Below are 15,616 nucleotides of genomic sequence, written 5' to 3' on the forward strand. Positions count from 1 at the left end.
TTTCTTTTTATGGGAGTGTAGAAGAACTGGGGTGTAAGCTAGAGTTGTGGGGGGTGGAGGTGGGGTAAGACGATTCACCAGAGACAGAATAGTGAGCAGACAGGTGGATTTACTGAAAAATACTGCTAAGGGGAAAGGCCAGAGAGACAGGAGAGGTCTGCTGTGCTATATGTGGGGTAGCTCCTTGGCTGGGTATTGAACTCAGGCTGTAGTGGTGATAGCATTGAGACTTAACCCTAGGCCACCAAGAAGGCCCAACATCAATATTTTCTTTATTCATGAGTATATATTCTTACAGTTAAGGGAGGAAACTCACATTTTACATCTGAGATTTATAGCAATGCAATTCAATTTTGCTACCTATTTTTGGTTTATTTTTTTTAAGATTTATTTATTTATTTATACAAACACTGGGTACAGTCAGAAGCACGGGAGGGTGAGAGAATTCACCAGAGCCAGAGTGGGGAACAGAACAGGCCGACCGACGAAATACACTGCTAAGGGGAGCAGCAGGCGAGACAGGAGAGGTCTATCGCGCCATGTGGGACCCTCACCAGCAGCCGGGGATCGAACCAGCGCTGCAGAGGCTGCAGGCAGCTTCGTAGCCCAGCGCTCAACCACTGCGCCACCAGGGGAGGCCGTTTTTGGTTTCTTTTAAAGCCTTGTGTGTGTGTGTGTGTGTGTGTGTGTGTGTGTGTGTGTGTGTGTTTTACTTGCCTATATTGTACAAGGCAATACAAGGTTATACCATCAAAATGATACTACTTAATTTTTTGATAATCTATATTATTAAATTCTGTTTATATAGTGGTGTGAAGATGTTAACAATTAAGCCTACAAATTGATTTATATAATTAGTAATTAAACAAGAAAAATCAATTGCAGAACAAGAAACCTTTCTATATATAGTTAAAAGAAGTAAAATTAAAAATATTAATAAAAATAAAAGCAACATTTAGTCTCCTGTCTCTCTGACTAGCAAGCATAAACAAGACATGTGTGATTTCTTTCATCTTTTCATTGTTCAGCATATTACTGGAAAATTCTGTCACCATCTTTTACTGCAGGTTAGAGGAAGCATTCAAATAATATCTGAATACTCACAAAGAAGGGACATGGTCTATACTGACTGCTATTTGTGCTTTGTGTGCACATACATATTTTGTTTTATTTTCCAGTCTCGTGTAAATTCACTGTATATCTACCATTTCCTCTCCTCCTCATTTCCTCAGCATGTAAAGCTATATCATTCTCTTTTCTGATAATGCTATCAGAATATATCTCTTCCACTTGGAGCCTATATTTAAGGTGGTATTAGCACAGTTTAGGAAAATGCCTCAGTGCAAGGTAACCTCTTGTACTGGGAAATGAAATGCTGCTGGATATTGCCTGCTAACCTCAGGCAAAAGTTGCCATTTGCACTATTTGGGCCACCACCATTCCTCTGGTTAGCTGTTTGCCATACGTGCTCTAAGAGCTTCTGAAATGCTGGTATATCAGTTAGTCTCTGCTGAATTGGACTTCTTTCATCTATTTGGGGATTAAATGCACTATCTGCTTGGTAAATTTTATCTTGTCATCTTGTTATTCTAAATGTAGACTGGATTGTCAAGTGTGAGAACCAATAATTCAGAACCCACTGGAATTTGATATAGATTTGGATATTGATATATATTTCAATATTGTAAAGTCTAGGAAATTCGAAGGCCAGCTTACAAATAAATAAATTCAAGAGATTCAAAGTCAATAGACAATCTACATGTACTTAAATTGTATTGTACTTTGGAAATAAAGAAGTTCCACATTGATTCATGCTGCTAAAAATGTACCTCTGGACTTGATGATTACATGATGACTGGAGTGAGTTGGGTGAAGCACCTGCATCTGGCAAGGGACATACATCAAATCCCTTACCCTGAATTGTCTTAAACACTCTTGTGTATGACAGCAGGCAAGTCATGGCTAAGGACCACAGTTCCCATTGTAGAGTCTCTTCAAAGTGAAATGGGGAGTTGAAGTAACAATCCAAGTAAAGATATATTTATTAAGTGAAAATGTAAATTTTGAACTCAATAACCATGAAAACCCGTTTAGCTTTGTAAACTATGTTTCCATGATTTTCTTAAGAATCATTAAAAGGAAATTGTGGTGGATTATAATTAATCAATACCACCTGTGACACTAAATCCTCCTCTTCAGTAGTGCTGGGTGAATAACCCAAAGGCATTTATTTTAGGGTAGATGAATGATGTAGCTGAAATTCTAAACTCCTTAGTCCCTTTTCCAGGCATGTTTTCTTGATACACGTAACTGGATTTTACTTGGTATTAATAATTAGGTCTTTGATAAAATACTGGTTAACTACTTTCTACTCTTAATGTTTTAGTAAAGTGAGAGACCTATGTAACTGCCTTGCAAGTGACTAATTTATATAACCAAATTACCAGGAAGTTGTTGTTTTTGTTTTTTCCAGAGAAAAATAAAGCAATTTTTCTTTGCCATCTCTCTGTTGGTTTCAATACAGGCCAGTTGTTGTTCCAAATGTTTAGGAGGAATAACTATACACAGATCCTTGCTAAATTCACAGCAGAGGAGCTCATGCCCAGTCTATCCCTGTTAACATGTACCCAATATTTGGGGCCAAAGGCAAAGGCAAGTATAAGACCATGCTAAATATTTATTGAATGCTTACTATAAGTTACTTATAATAATAAAAACTGCAAAATGTATCTTGGGGACAAGAAGACTGGATAATATGATCAAGATTGACAGCCTGAGAATTTCAAGGGCTTTTATCATGAATGCGTGTTGCACTTTGTCGAAAGCTTTCTCAGCATCTATTGATATTATCATATGGTTTTATATTTCTTTTTGTTGACGTGTTGGATAACGTTGATTGATTTTCGGATGTTAAACCATCCTTGTGTCCCTGGAATGAATCCTACTTGGTCGTGGTGAATTATCTTATAGATACATTGTTGGATTCTGATAACTAAAATTTTATTGAGGATTTTTGCATCAGTGTTCATTAGGGAGATTGGCCTGTAGTTTTCCTTTTTTGTGTTGTCCTTGTTCAGTTTTGGTATTAGTGTAATGTTGGCTTCATAGAACGTGTTTGGTATTGTCCCTTCCTTCTCAATTTTTTGGAAGAGTTTGTGAAGGACAGGCACTAATTCGTCTCTGAATGTTTGGTAGAATTCATTTGTAAATCCATCAGGTCCTGGGCTTTTGTTTTTGGGGAGGTTTTTGATTACCATTTCAATTTCTCTAATTGTAATTGGTCTGTTTAGGTGTTCTATTTCTTCTTTATCTAGCTTTGGGTGATTGTAGAGTTGTAGGAATTTGTCCATCTCCTCTAGATTGTTGAACTTGTTTCCATACAACTCTTCATAGTAGTTACTGATTATTCTTTTGATTTCTGCTGTGTCCGTTGTGATTTCTCCTCTTTCATTTGTGATCCTGTTTATTTGTGCTTTCTCCCTTTTTTCCTTTGTGAGCCTGGCTAGCAGTTTGTCTATTTTATTGATTTTTTCAAAGAACCAGCTCTTGGTTTCATTGATCTTTTGGATTGTTTTTTTAGTTTCAATTTCATTTATTTCTGCTTTGGTTTTTATTATTTCATTTCTTCTACTGGTTTTGGCGGTTTTTTGTTGTTCTTTTTCTAGATCTTTGAGCTTCGAGATTAGGTTGTTTCTTTGAGTTCTTTCTTGTTTCTTGATGTGAGCTTCTATTGCTATATATTTTCCTCTTATTACTGCTTTTGCTGCATACCATACATTTAGGATATTGGTGTCCTCCTTGTCATTCAATTCAAAGAATTTTTTTAATTTTTTCTTGGGATACAAGGAACATACCTCAACATCATAAAGGCCATCTATGGCAAGCCAACAGTGAGTATCATTCTCAATGGTGAAAAGCTGAAAGCAATTCCATTAAGATCTGGAACAAGACAAGGATGTCCACTCTCACCACTGCTTTTCAATATAATACTGGAAGTCCTAGCCAGAGCAATAAGACAAGAGAAAGACATCCAAGGAATCCAAATAGGAAAAGAAGAAGTCAAACTATCACTATTTGCAGATGATATGATAATATACATAGAGAACCCCAAAAACTCCACAGAAAAACTAATTCAACTTATCAATCAATTCAGTAAAGTGGCAGGATACAAAATCAACACGCAAAAGTCAGTAGCCTTCCTATACACAAACGATAAATCTGAAGAAGAAGAAATCAAAAAAAATCCCTTTTATTATTGAAACAAAAAAAAGCAAATATTTGGGAATAAATCTAACAAAAGAGGTAAAGGGCCTATACAAAGAAAACTATAAAACACTGTTAAAAGAAATAGAAGAAGACACAAAGAAATGGAAAGACATCCCCTGCTCATGGATTGGAAGAATAAACATTATTAAAATGGCCATCCTACCAAAAGCAATATACAGATTCAATGCTATTCCAATCAAAATTTCAATGTCATTCTTCAAAGAAATAGAACAATTATTGATGAAATTCATATGGAATCACAAAAAACCCCCGAATAGCCAAAGCTCTCCTGAAAAAAAAAGAAGGGAATGGAGGCATCACACGCCCAGATTTCAGGCTATACTACAAAGCCATAATCATCAAAACTGCATAGTATTGGAACAAGAACAGACATACAGACCAATGGAATCGAATAGAAAATCCAGAAATAAACCCACAGATTTATGGTCAACTAATCTTTGACAAAGGAGCAAAGACTATGCATTGGAACAAAGAAAGTTTGTTCAATAAATGGTGCTGGGAAAACTGGGTTGCTACATGCAAAAGAATGAAGCTTGACCATTACCTCACATCATACACTAAAATCAACTCAAAATGGATTAAAGAACTAGACATAAGACCTGAAACCATAAAATATATAGAAGGAAATATAGGCGAAACACTACGTGATTTGCACATCAAAGACATCTTTACAGACACATCACCCAAAGCAGTGATAGTGAAGGCAAAGATAAACAGCTGGGACTACATCAAATTAAAGAGCTTCTGCACAGCAAAAGAGACAATAACAAAAACAAAGAGAAACCCCACCAACTGGGAGAACATTTTTGCACCCAACACTAATGATAATGGACTGATCACAAAAATCTGCAAAGAGCTGATGAGACTCAACAACAACAAAGAAAATAATCCAGTCAAAAAATGTGCAGAAGAGCTAAAAAGAAACTTCTCTGAAGAGGAAATGCAAATGGCCAACAGGCATATGAAAAAATGTTCAACATCACTTGTAATCAGGGAAATGCAAATCAAAACTACCATGAGATACCATCTTACACCAGTGAGAATGGCACATATTAAAAAAACTAGCAACAACAAATGTTGGCGAGGGTGTGGAGAAAAAGGAACTCTTCTGCACTGTTGGTGGGCGTGCAAACTGGTCCAACCACTATGGAGAGCTGTGTGGAGATTTCTGGACCTACTAAAGATAGAGCTTCCATATGATCCAGCAATTCCACTCCTAGGTATTTACCCAAAGGACACAGAAACATCAATTCCAAAGAACACCTGCACCCCTATGTTTATAGCAGCACTATTTACAATAGCTAAGCTTTGGAAATAGCCCAAATGCCCAAAAATAGATGACTGGATCAAGAATATGTGGTACATATACACCATGGAATATTACGCAGCATTCAAAAAAGATAAACACATACAATTTGCAGCAACATGGATGGTACTGGAAGGGATCATGCTCAGGCCAAAAAGAAAAAGAAAAATACCGGATGGTCTCACTCATAGCAGGAATCTAGAAAACTTAAATAAGGGACCAGGAAAATGAATAACTATAAGAAAGTGAAAATCAAAATCAACAAAAAACTATGAACCAGAGACACTTTTTGGGGGGTGGTGGCGGGAGGGGAGGGATTGGGGTCAGAATGGGGGGTTGCAATTGTATGGGGAATACAAAAATAAAATTTATTATTTAAAAAAAAAAAAGATTGACAGCCTGAAGCCCTCATCCCTAGAGGAAATGATGACAACACAGGGAAAAGGTCTTTCTTTATTTTTTTAATAACCTAAAAACCAAGTTTAAGGTTTTATATTAGATTGTTCTCACTCTGAAAAATACAAGGCACTGGTCCTCCCTGGTGGTGCAGGTAGTTAAGCGCCGCACTGTGAGGCAGTCCACAGCCTCTGCAGCGCAGGTTCATTTCTGGCTGGTTGGTGAGAATCCCACATGGTGAAGTAGACCTCTCCTGTCTTGCCTGCTGCTCCCCTCAGCAGTGTGTTTCTTCGGTCTGCCTGTCTGTTCCCTGCTCTGTCTCTGGTGAGTCCTCTCACCTTCCCACACATCTGGCCTGTACCCCATTTCTTGCATTAAAAAAATGGATGAATCTTTTAAAAAAAAGAGAGAAAAAATATAAGGCACTGGTGTGAGGAGATATGAGAGAGAGAGGAGAGAGGGGAAACTGGAAATTGGAAAGGGGAGGGGGAGAGAGGAAAGAGGGATGCTGAATACCCATGCTTTATCTAGGTACAGGGGCTCTTTAGCTTTGAGATTCATGACCAGAATAAACTACAGACCTCACTGGAGACGTGTCTACAGTGGCAAGTGGGATGAGCACACTACTTAGTTTTCTTGACAATTTGTGGCACTGTAGGAACAGCTAATGGGTTTCTGTTCCATCATACAACTAACATATTACCTTATTTGGAATGCCTTATGTTATGCTGTTTCCAAACACATCACTATTCAAAGTTAATTTCCCTATGACACACTCTGATTTCACAATTTCCTGTGACTCTCTTTTTTCAGGGTACTCTCATCTGTTTTGAGTTTGATGACTGCACCCATAATTGGACTATACTGTCCATTCCTGCACTTTGTAAAATCTTCAGAAAAAACAAAAGTTCATCTTTGCTAAGCTGCATTGTTGTTTTGGGTTTGTTTATCTGCTAATGTAGGAAGCAGGTGCATTAGTCTCAGCATTTACTAGTTATATCAAGAGCCACTTGAGGTAATTCGAGGTCAATGGCACCATAGCTTTGATTGTCCCTCCCACCCCAACTTCCAGCAACAGACTAAAGAGTCTAACGAGTGCCCACACGCTGCTCCTTACTCTGTGTTACTTAGTTCCTGGTAATACTGAGGTCTCATTTTATAGGTTCAAGTGTTCATTTATAGACAGTTTACATGGAAAACAATTGCTTGTTTATTGTTTAAGCAAATACTAATTTCCGGTAGATGGGATTAAGAAAGCAATATGTCAATTATGTGGAGAGTAAGTGATTTTTTTAGTGAATCAATAAGTCATGTTAACTTACTGAATACTTTTTTGGATTATTTTTATTGACTTATAGTAAAAGGGTCCCCAATCTTTCATTGTTTGTAATATAGTGAAACCTGATATCATTTTTTTTAAGAGTTATTTATTTATTTATGCAAGCACTGGGTACAGTCAGAGGCGCGGGATGGTGAGAGAATTCACCAGAGCCAGAGCGGAGAGTAGAGTGGGCAGAAGGACCGAAGTGCACTGCTGAGGGGAGCAGCGGGCGGCAGGAGAGGTCTGCGCGCCATGTGGGACCCTCGCCAGTGGCCGGGGATCGAAATGGCGCACTGCAGAGGCTGCGGGCAGTTTCACAACCCATTGCTCAAACGCTGCGCCTCTGGGAGGACCAAAACCTGATATCTTTTAAAAAACATTGGTATGATGAAGGATTAGTGAACTTAATGTAGTATAAACATGTTAATTTTCCATGATACAGGTTGGAAATTATACAATGTTATAATGCAATTTCATTTCCACTTAAGAAATCTATTTTAATTAAAAAATAGCAAGGAGAAATACAGCTACTGAGTCACTGACCAGGAGTGATCACCTCTTTGAAAAATATGAATTTTTAGTTAAAATTCCATATGAGACTGTTTAATTTTTAAACTCTCTGTTAGTAAAAATCAAACTTTAACTCCTGAACAAGGGCTAAAAGATGATAAATATAAATTGTGATGCATCCAGATAATAGAATATTATTCAGCACTCAAAAGCAAATGAAAAGACATTGAAGAGCTCACAGAGTGCTATGTAAAAGACATCAATCTGACATTACACGTTTGTTTCCAACAACATGACATCCGGAAAAGGCAAAACTATGGAGACAGAGAAAAGATTAGTGTTGGGGGTGGGGGTTGACTAGGGGAAGCACAGAGGATTTTTAGGGCAGTGAAATGTCATTAAATATTGACCTGAAGAATGGTCAACACCGAGAGTGAACCCTAATCTAAACTGGACTCTGGGCTATCATGATGTGTCAAGGCAGGTCCATTGATTACAGCAAACATTCCACTATAGAGGGGGATGCTGATTGTAGGGGAGTTTGTGCATATGTAGTTGTAGGGATTATATGGGAACTTTGTACTTTCTCATCAACTTTGTTGTGTCCCTAAACCTGCTCAAAAAATAAAGTATTTTAAATATTATTTTTAAATTTAAAGAAATAAATGTGCATGTTTAACTAACATTATATTTTGCCTGTGGCTCACACCTCAAATTTCTCTGTATTCATTGGGTATATGAATTGCTAGGATCATAGCAAATTAACTAGAGGAATCATTTTACTAGCTAAACATGTTTTCTAAAATCCAGGGCTGATGTAATTTTTGGTTTGAAATCAGAATGATGCTGGAACAGCATTCTTTTTCCTTGATCTTCTTCTGAAAACAGATTGCTTCAGGGGCTTTGAAACACAAAATATGGGGAGGAAAATGTAAGGTGTCAGTTTCCATAAAGACAAACAAGGGGCCTCCCTGGTGGCGCAAGGGGTTAAGACACAACCTATGAAGTTATCTGTAGCTACTGCAGCACAAGTTCAATCCCTGGCCAGGGAGTAACACACGTGTTGCAGCAGACCTCTCCTGACTCGCCTGCTGCTCCCTTCAGCAGTGTATTTCAGTCAATCTGCCTGTTCTGTTCCCCACTCTGTCTCTGATGAATCCTCTCATCCCCAGCCCCCGCCCCATACCCCTGGCCTGTACCCCAGCTCTTGTATGCATAAAAGTAAAATAAATTTTTAAGACAAGCAATTATATTAAATGTAGCCTGATTTAAGTGATAAACCATTCTTGTACTCTTATCAAAATGTATCTTCCTTATTATACTTGAGTTTTCTTTTAGATATTTGCTAAATCTACTTCTAACAATGTATAGAGAATATTGAAATTTCTTAACAGACCATGGAAAAACATACATGTATAATGAAAATTCTAAAATATTTGGATTAAAGCTTAAATATCCTGTGGTACATTAAACTATTTCTTAGAGCTTCACATTGCTTTCAGTAAAAGAGTTATTATAACTTGATTATGGTGATAGATAAGCATTAAAACAATCATAAAAACAATGATAAAGAATTAATCATCTCAAATTTGCATATTTATAGAAACAGACTGTGGATTTGTTAAATCAAAGAAATAATTCAAATTGAGTCATAAAAAATATATTGTTTTGCAAGAATAGCACCATGATGCAAAGGAAAATATCACGAGAAGCTGTTAACAATAAGCTTTTTAAATGTTATTTATGATGTTTCCTCTGAACTAAGATTCAAAGGTAAAGTATTTCCTACACACTTCTCCACTCACCTTACTACCCAGATGCTAATTTTTCAGATTGGGGAATGAGGAATTAGAATGCTCAGAAATTCTTGGAAATTTCTGTGACTGTTCCAGGATAGCATCTGAATCATGTGACAGTCTAATCACATATTGAGGTTAACAGCACTACATAAAATCACATGTAGGATAAGAACTTAGCTTACTTCTCAAGCTTATTATTTCCTGGACATGTATTTGCAAGAATGACTCACCACTAACTGAACATAGGACCATAAACACATGCTTTTAATATGGCAACAGCTACAGCTAAGACTGGCTGATCAGATCAGGCCCACACTCTCTGAGCTGCTCCTGCAAATGTTGCCTCTAAGCTTGTATTCTGCACATCAGCTTCCCACCTACAAATCAGTAATGTCTCCATGCTGGTTTTTTAAGTTTTAACTATTACAAAATTATCACATTTCTGATTTATTAACCACATTTTTCTTGAGATACAAGAATCCAGAAAAAATGTGAAAAATGGGGCCTCCCTGGTGGCACAGGTGGTTGAGCGCAGCGCTGTGAAGATGTCCAAGGCCTCTGCAGTGCTGGTTCCGATCCCCTCTGGCCCCGGAGCAACCCACAGCGGGAGCAGACCTCTCCTGTCTCGCTCACTGCTCCCCTCAGCAGCATATTCATCAGTCTGCCTGTTCTGTTTCCTGCTCTGTCTCTGGTGAATCCTCTCACCCTCCCTTGCATCTGGCCTGTACCCTGGTTCTTGTATAAATGAATAAAATAAATCTTAAAAAAAATATGAAAAATGTCAGCAAAATTATCCACACGAAAACACTAAAATTTACATATGTGTATCTATATATATATGTTTAACTATGAGGTAGTAGCACTGTGCATTTTGTCATTTAACTTTTATATGACATCATATTTTCTATTGCAAGGGTATTGTCTTTATAAGATATCCTCAGAGATTATGAAAAACTACTAGTAATGCCATGTAGCAAATTACAAAGAACAATATATAACACATGAAAAAAGGTTCTGAGCAAATGTAAGTAAATGAATACAGTGCTTCAAACATAGCAGGAGCTTTCTTACATGAAATGTCTAGCCAGGGAGAGAAGAGCATGGTGATGGTTGAGATACAAGAATCCAGAAAAAATGTGAAAAATGGGGCCTCGCTGGTGGTGGAGGGACATGGTGATGGTTCATGGGTGAATTGGTGGTGGGAATTTTACAGGGACTACACCTGAGAGGAGAAAGTATACAAGTACTTTAGAATTAGAAATAAGCTCAATTTAATTGGCTCACTATCATATGACCTTTTTCTCTCTTCTGATTCATTTTCCTCTGCTAATATAGAAGTCTGACCTGTGTGTTCTTCACTATGCATTTTTCCCCCAAAATTGTTATGACTTAACCTTTAAATTGCCTATTTGAAAAAGGCCCTTTACTCATCAATCTTATAATTTTGTAAAAATTGCAAAGTAGCTGCATTGCCTTTATATTAAAGTAAAATATAAATTTTATGATATAGGGCTATTCAAAAATGACAGCCATTTAGTTGTTTGTAAGCACTGTCACCTTACAAGGAGTTGACTCTCAGTGAATCTCAATGAGTTATATAGGCTTCACTTTTATTATGTATGATTGACTGTGGGCTTAATATTGAATAACATAGCCGCCACAGCTGCTCAGAAAAGTTATAAATCAAGAGTTTTCACTCTCGGTGGCATGTAGCAGTGTGAGAAACTAATTTATACTGGAAAGCAGCATGTCCTTGCAGAGCAAGATTGGCCCCAGGTGAAAAGCGAAAACAACACAAATGGATCCACAGCTTTCCAGAAGGATTTCTCACCCATGAATGGCATTGGGTCTTGTCTGTTTAAAACAAGTGAATTGTCAATTTATGTTCTCTAATGCACTGTTTCTTCTCAAACACATATTTATTAAAAAATACACAAAGGTATAATGAGGCGTGATTTGGTTAGTTTTTTAAATAAACACCGTTTTATTTAAATATAATTTGCATATATAAAATTGACCATTGTAAATGTGCAGCATAAATCTATAGGCAATGCTGGAAGCCCCTTTTATTAGAAGAGGAATCTTGAAGCAAAAACTCAACATAATGCCCCTCAAATGGCACCGTGAAATGGCTATCTACTAGAATAGCTCACAGATACAACTTTTTATTGCATCCTTTGCTCACTGTACCTAAATTTTTTAAAACTTTCTTGTAACTGAAAGGCAAATACAATATTATTCTATTTACTTCACTTTGCTGTTATAATAAAATCATTTCATAAATACATAGGTACTTTTAGAATAGTGCTATCTAAATATGTTATTTTAGCAAATAATGCTTTTATAGACTTGCTCCAAGATAGCAAATACATTAAAAAATATTTGCAAACACAGGGAATAAAGCAGCTCTTGGAAAACCTTCTATGAATTTACTTGGAAACGCTGCTAGGCTTTCCATCCGTGATCAAGACATTGCATCTCTCCAAACCAGACTACAGTACAGGCTGAGCCAAACAAATCCTATAGTTACAGTACAGAGGTGTTCTGATAGGATGTTTGCTTTGAATACTACTGGATTGAGAACAATCTCCAAATCTGAGATGGTTCTGGAGCAACAGAAGCCTTCATCTTTGTACATTATTGATTCATGAGATGGAGACATAAATTTTAAGAGGAACAGAACTTCCTGTTTGATACTTGGAATATCCTCTCTTGACACTTTCCCCTAGATAGTATCACAGTCATGATTGAAAGGTCAGGAAGCATTTTCAAAATTACAAACACCTTCAGAGATACCTATATAATTTCAAACAGGTACCAAAAGTCATCCAAACAAATGAAAAAAAAATCATGGTACTATTTAAACTGACACCATAAATTTTTATGAATCATTATATACACCCAACACTACTTCAAGGAAGAAAGAACACAAGAAGGTTTGGGAGTAAGGACCAAGCAACTAGGAATTTGAAGATGCTAATCTATTTAGTACCAATGGTTTACGTTAGCTGATATAACAACAAACAATTTAAAATTTCTGATATCTGTACTACATAGGGGTTTACTCCTACATCCTAAGCAGGAAACACATAGATGCATAAGCAAGCTGAGCTCACTGTGGATGCATGACATCCTAAGTCTAGGGAGCATGCCCCATCAGTACTGATTAATAATTTTTGCACTATCTTGAGAAAATATTTTTTAAATGTAGGTTTAGTACATTATGAAGAAAAGTAAAAAGCTCTTTATCCTACATAATTTACAAAGCTTTTGTGAATGAATATGTACAAAATTTTAATTCAGATATTAGTATAACTAAGTAAATCCTAGTTGATTTTTTTAAAGAATTTAAAGAATAGTGTTTTTCAAATGTTTGAAAATTTGGCAGATATAGAAAGGTACAGAAAAATAAGTAAAAATCATTCACACTGTTATTGATCAGGGATAACCATAATTAACATTGAGGGTACAGTGTTCTAATGTTTTCATTATAAATGACTTGTGTATGTATGAATACATTTTTTCTTAAACTTTTTTTAAGTTTTTTAGATTTATTTATGCATACGAGAACTGGGGAACAGGCCAGAGATGTGGGGGGTTAGAGAATTCACCAGAGACAGGGTGGGGAACAGAACAAGCAGACTGACTGAAATACACTGCTGAGGAGTACAGTAGGCAAGCCAGGAGAGGTCTGCTGTGCCATGTGGGTTTTTCCCTGTCTAGGGATGCAACTCATGCAGCAGTGCCTGAGTATAGCTTCATAGGTTGCTTCTTAACCCCTTTAGCTACCAGGGAGGCCCTTTCAGAAACATATTACACATTTTTGTGAAAATGTTTAATGTTTATTAAACATTTATTTTAGAAAATTAAATATTTTCTAAAACACAAATTTGACCAGATTAACAGTGTTAATTGAATGTAATCTATCTCATAATGACACACTTAACTACTTAACTTTTGGATTTTATTTGTTTTAAATTTTTTATTTTAATAGACAATATGGTGGGTATAATACTAGACTATTCTTTAACTGGTAATATAACTTAATATTTAAATACAGAGATAACTATTAATCAGTGAAATCACCCTTGAAAACATTTTGTATATTTTCTTCAAATTGACCTCCCCAAAATTTTTATCACTTTTAATTTCACATCATAGAATACAAGTAGGACTATATCTATATTTTTTTGCCAATTGTGAACACTATCAATTCTTATTCTTTACTCATTTGCTAGATAAATATATTTTTTTAAGATTTATTTATTTATTTATTATTTATTTATACAAGCACTGGGTATAGTCAGAAGCGCAGGAGGGTGAGAGAATTCACCAGAGCCAGAGCGGGGAACAGAGCAGGCAGAAGGACCGAAGCACACTGCTGAGGGGAGCAGCGGGCGGCAGGAGAGGTCTGATGTGCCATGTGGGACCCTCCTCCTGTGGCCGGGGAGCAGCCGGGGATCGAACCGGCACTGCAGAGGCTGCAGGCAGCTTTGCAACCCAGCGCTCAACCCCTGTGCCACCAGGGAGGACCTCATTTGCTAGATAAAAATTTTTAAGGAGTTTTATCATACAGCTAAGTTAGATTTCTGCAGCAAAGTTGTTGAGAACATTGTGGATTAAAGTTGGTCAGGCCTCGATTTTCCAACTAAGTACTTTGAACAATATAACTGCACTCTTACTGTCCCAGTCTTATCAACAATAAAGCAAATTTTACAATGACGCCTCTTACATCTTCTATGATATTAGATTTAGTGTGAGGCCTGGCATATTTTAAGAATTTAATATAGAGGGTACAAATTATTTTGTTTTTTGCAGCTGGAATTACTGATTCTCTAAAATTGATTTACATTTCCCTTTAAATCCACTAGATATGTAAATTGATTCATCTGTGAATTAAATAACTATTTTAATACATTTGGCATTATAAGAATATTATTTTTATATTTATTTATAAAAGTTCTTTACTTTTAAGGTATATTAATTATTTTCAACACCCTGTCTGGCACAACTACGTGATTCCCATCTGTATTTATTATTTTACTATGACTAATGAGATTTTCTGAACTTGAGAATATTCTAATTTTCTTCAGCAAAATGGAGTGAATTTTCCTTTGTTGATCACACCTTTGCTTGTACATTTACAAAGATTTTTGCCACACAAAATAATTAATGAATTTTAACATCAAATCAAGACACCTAATTAAAGGGTATTATATGAGAAGGAATCTAGGTGCTGTCAATATATAATGACTAAGAATCTACAGTTAGTGTTAGAATTTCTGAATATGATCCCAAATAAATTCAAAATCCAATTCTGTAATACTGTTTATGCTTGAAAATAAAATATTAATCAAAATATGCACCATGGTCTACTGAATGGAAAATTTTAGAATATTATAATGGAATATCCTAAAAGGGATTAGGCTAAATGTCAAAGGATATGATGAAAGATTTATAAATAGAACAGAAATCTGCACTTTAAAATAAAGCTGTGTTTGAAATGCATGTTCCCATGTTAAATTATCCAAGATGTAGTTTCCTTTGGTCTCTAGAGTTTCAAAATTATTGCTACCAACATGCCTGGATAACATTAGAATACCTAATAATAAATCTCTGAGTTTACATGTTTTGTAAGCTTTTGTTTCAGTTTGTTTTTCTAAGAATATATATTTAAAGAATTAATTTGTGAATTTTTTACTTTTTTTTTAAGATTTATTTCATTTATACAAGAATTAGGGTACAGGCCAGAGGCGCAGGAGGGTGAGAAAATTCACCAGAGACAGAATGGGGAGCAGAATGGGCAGATGGACCAAAAACAATGCTGAGGGGAGCAGCATGCAAGACAGGAGAGGTCTGCCACACAATGTGGGTATCTCCCTGACAGGCAGGGAATCAAACCCGCCCTGCAGAGGCTGAGGACAGCTTCACAGAGCAGCGCTCAACTACCTGCGCCACCAGGAAGGCCCTAAAAATTAATTTTTACTTTGACAAACA

This window comes from Talpa europaea (genome assembly GCF_964194135.1).
Source record: "Talpa europaea genome assembly, chromosome: 12".
In the NCBI taxonomy this organism is placed as follows: Eukaryota; Metazoa; Chordata; class Mammalia; order Eulipotyphla; family Talpidae; genus Talpa; species Talpa europaea.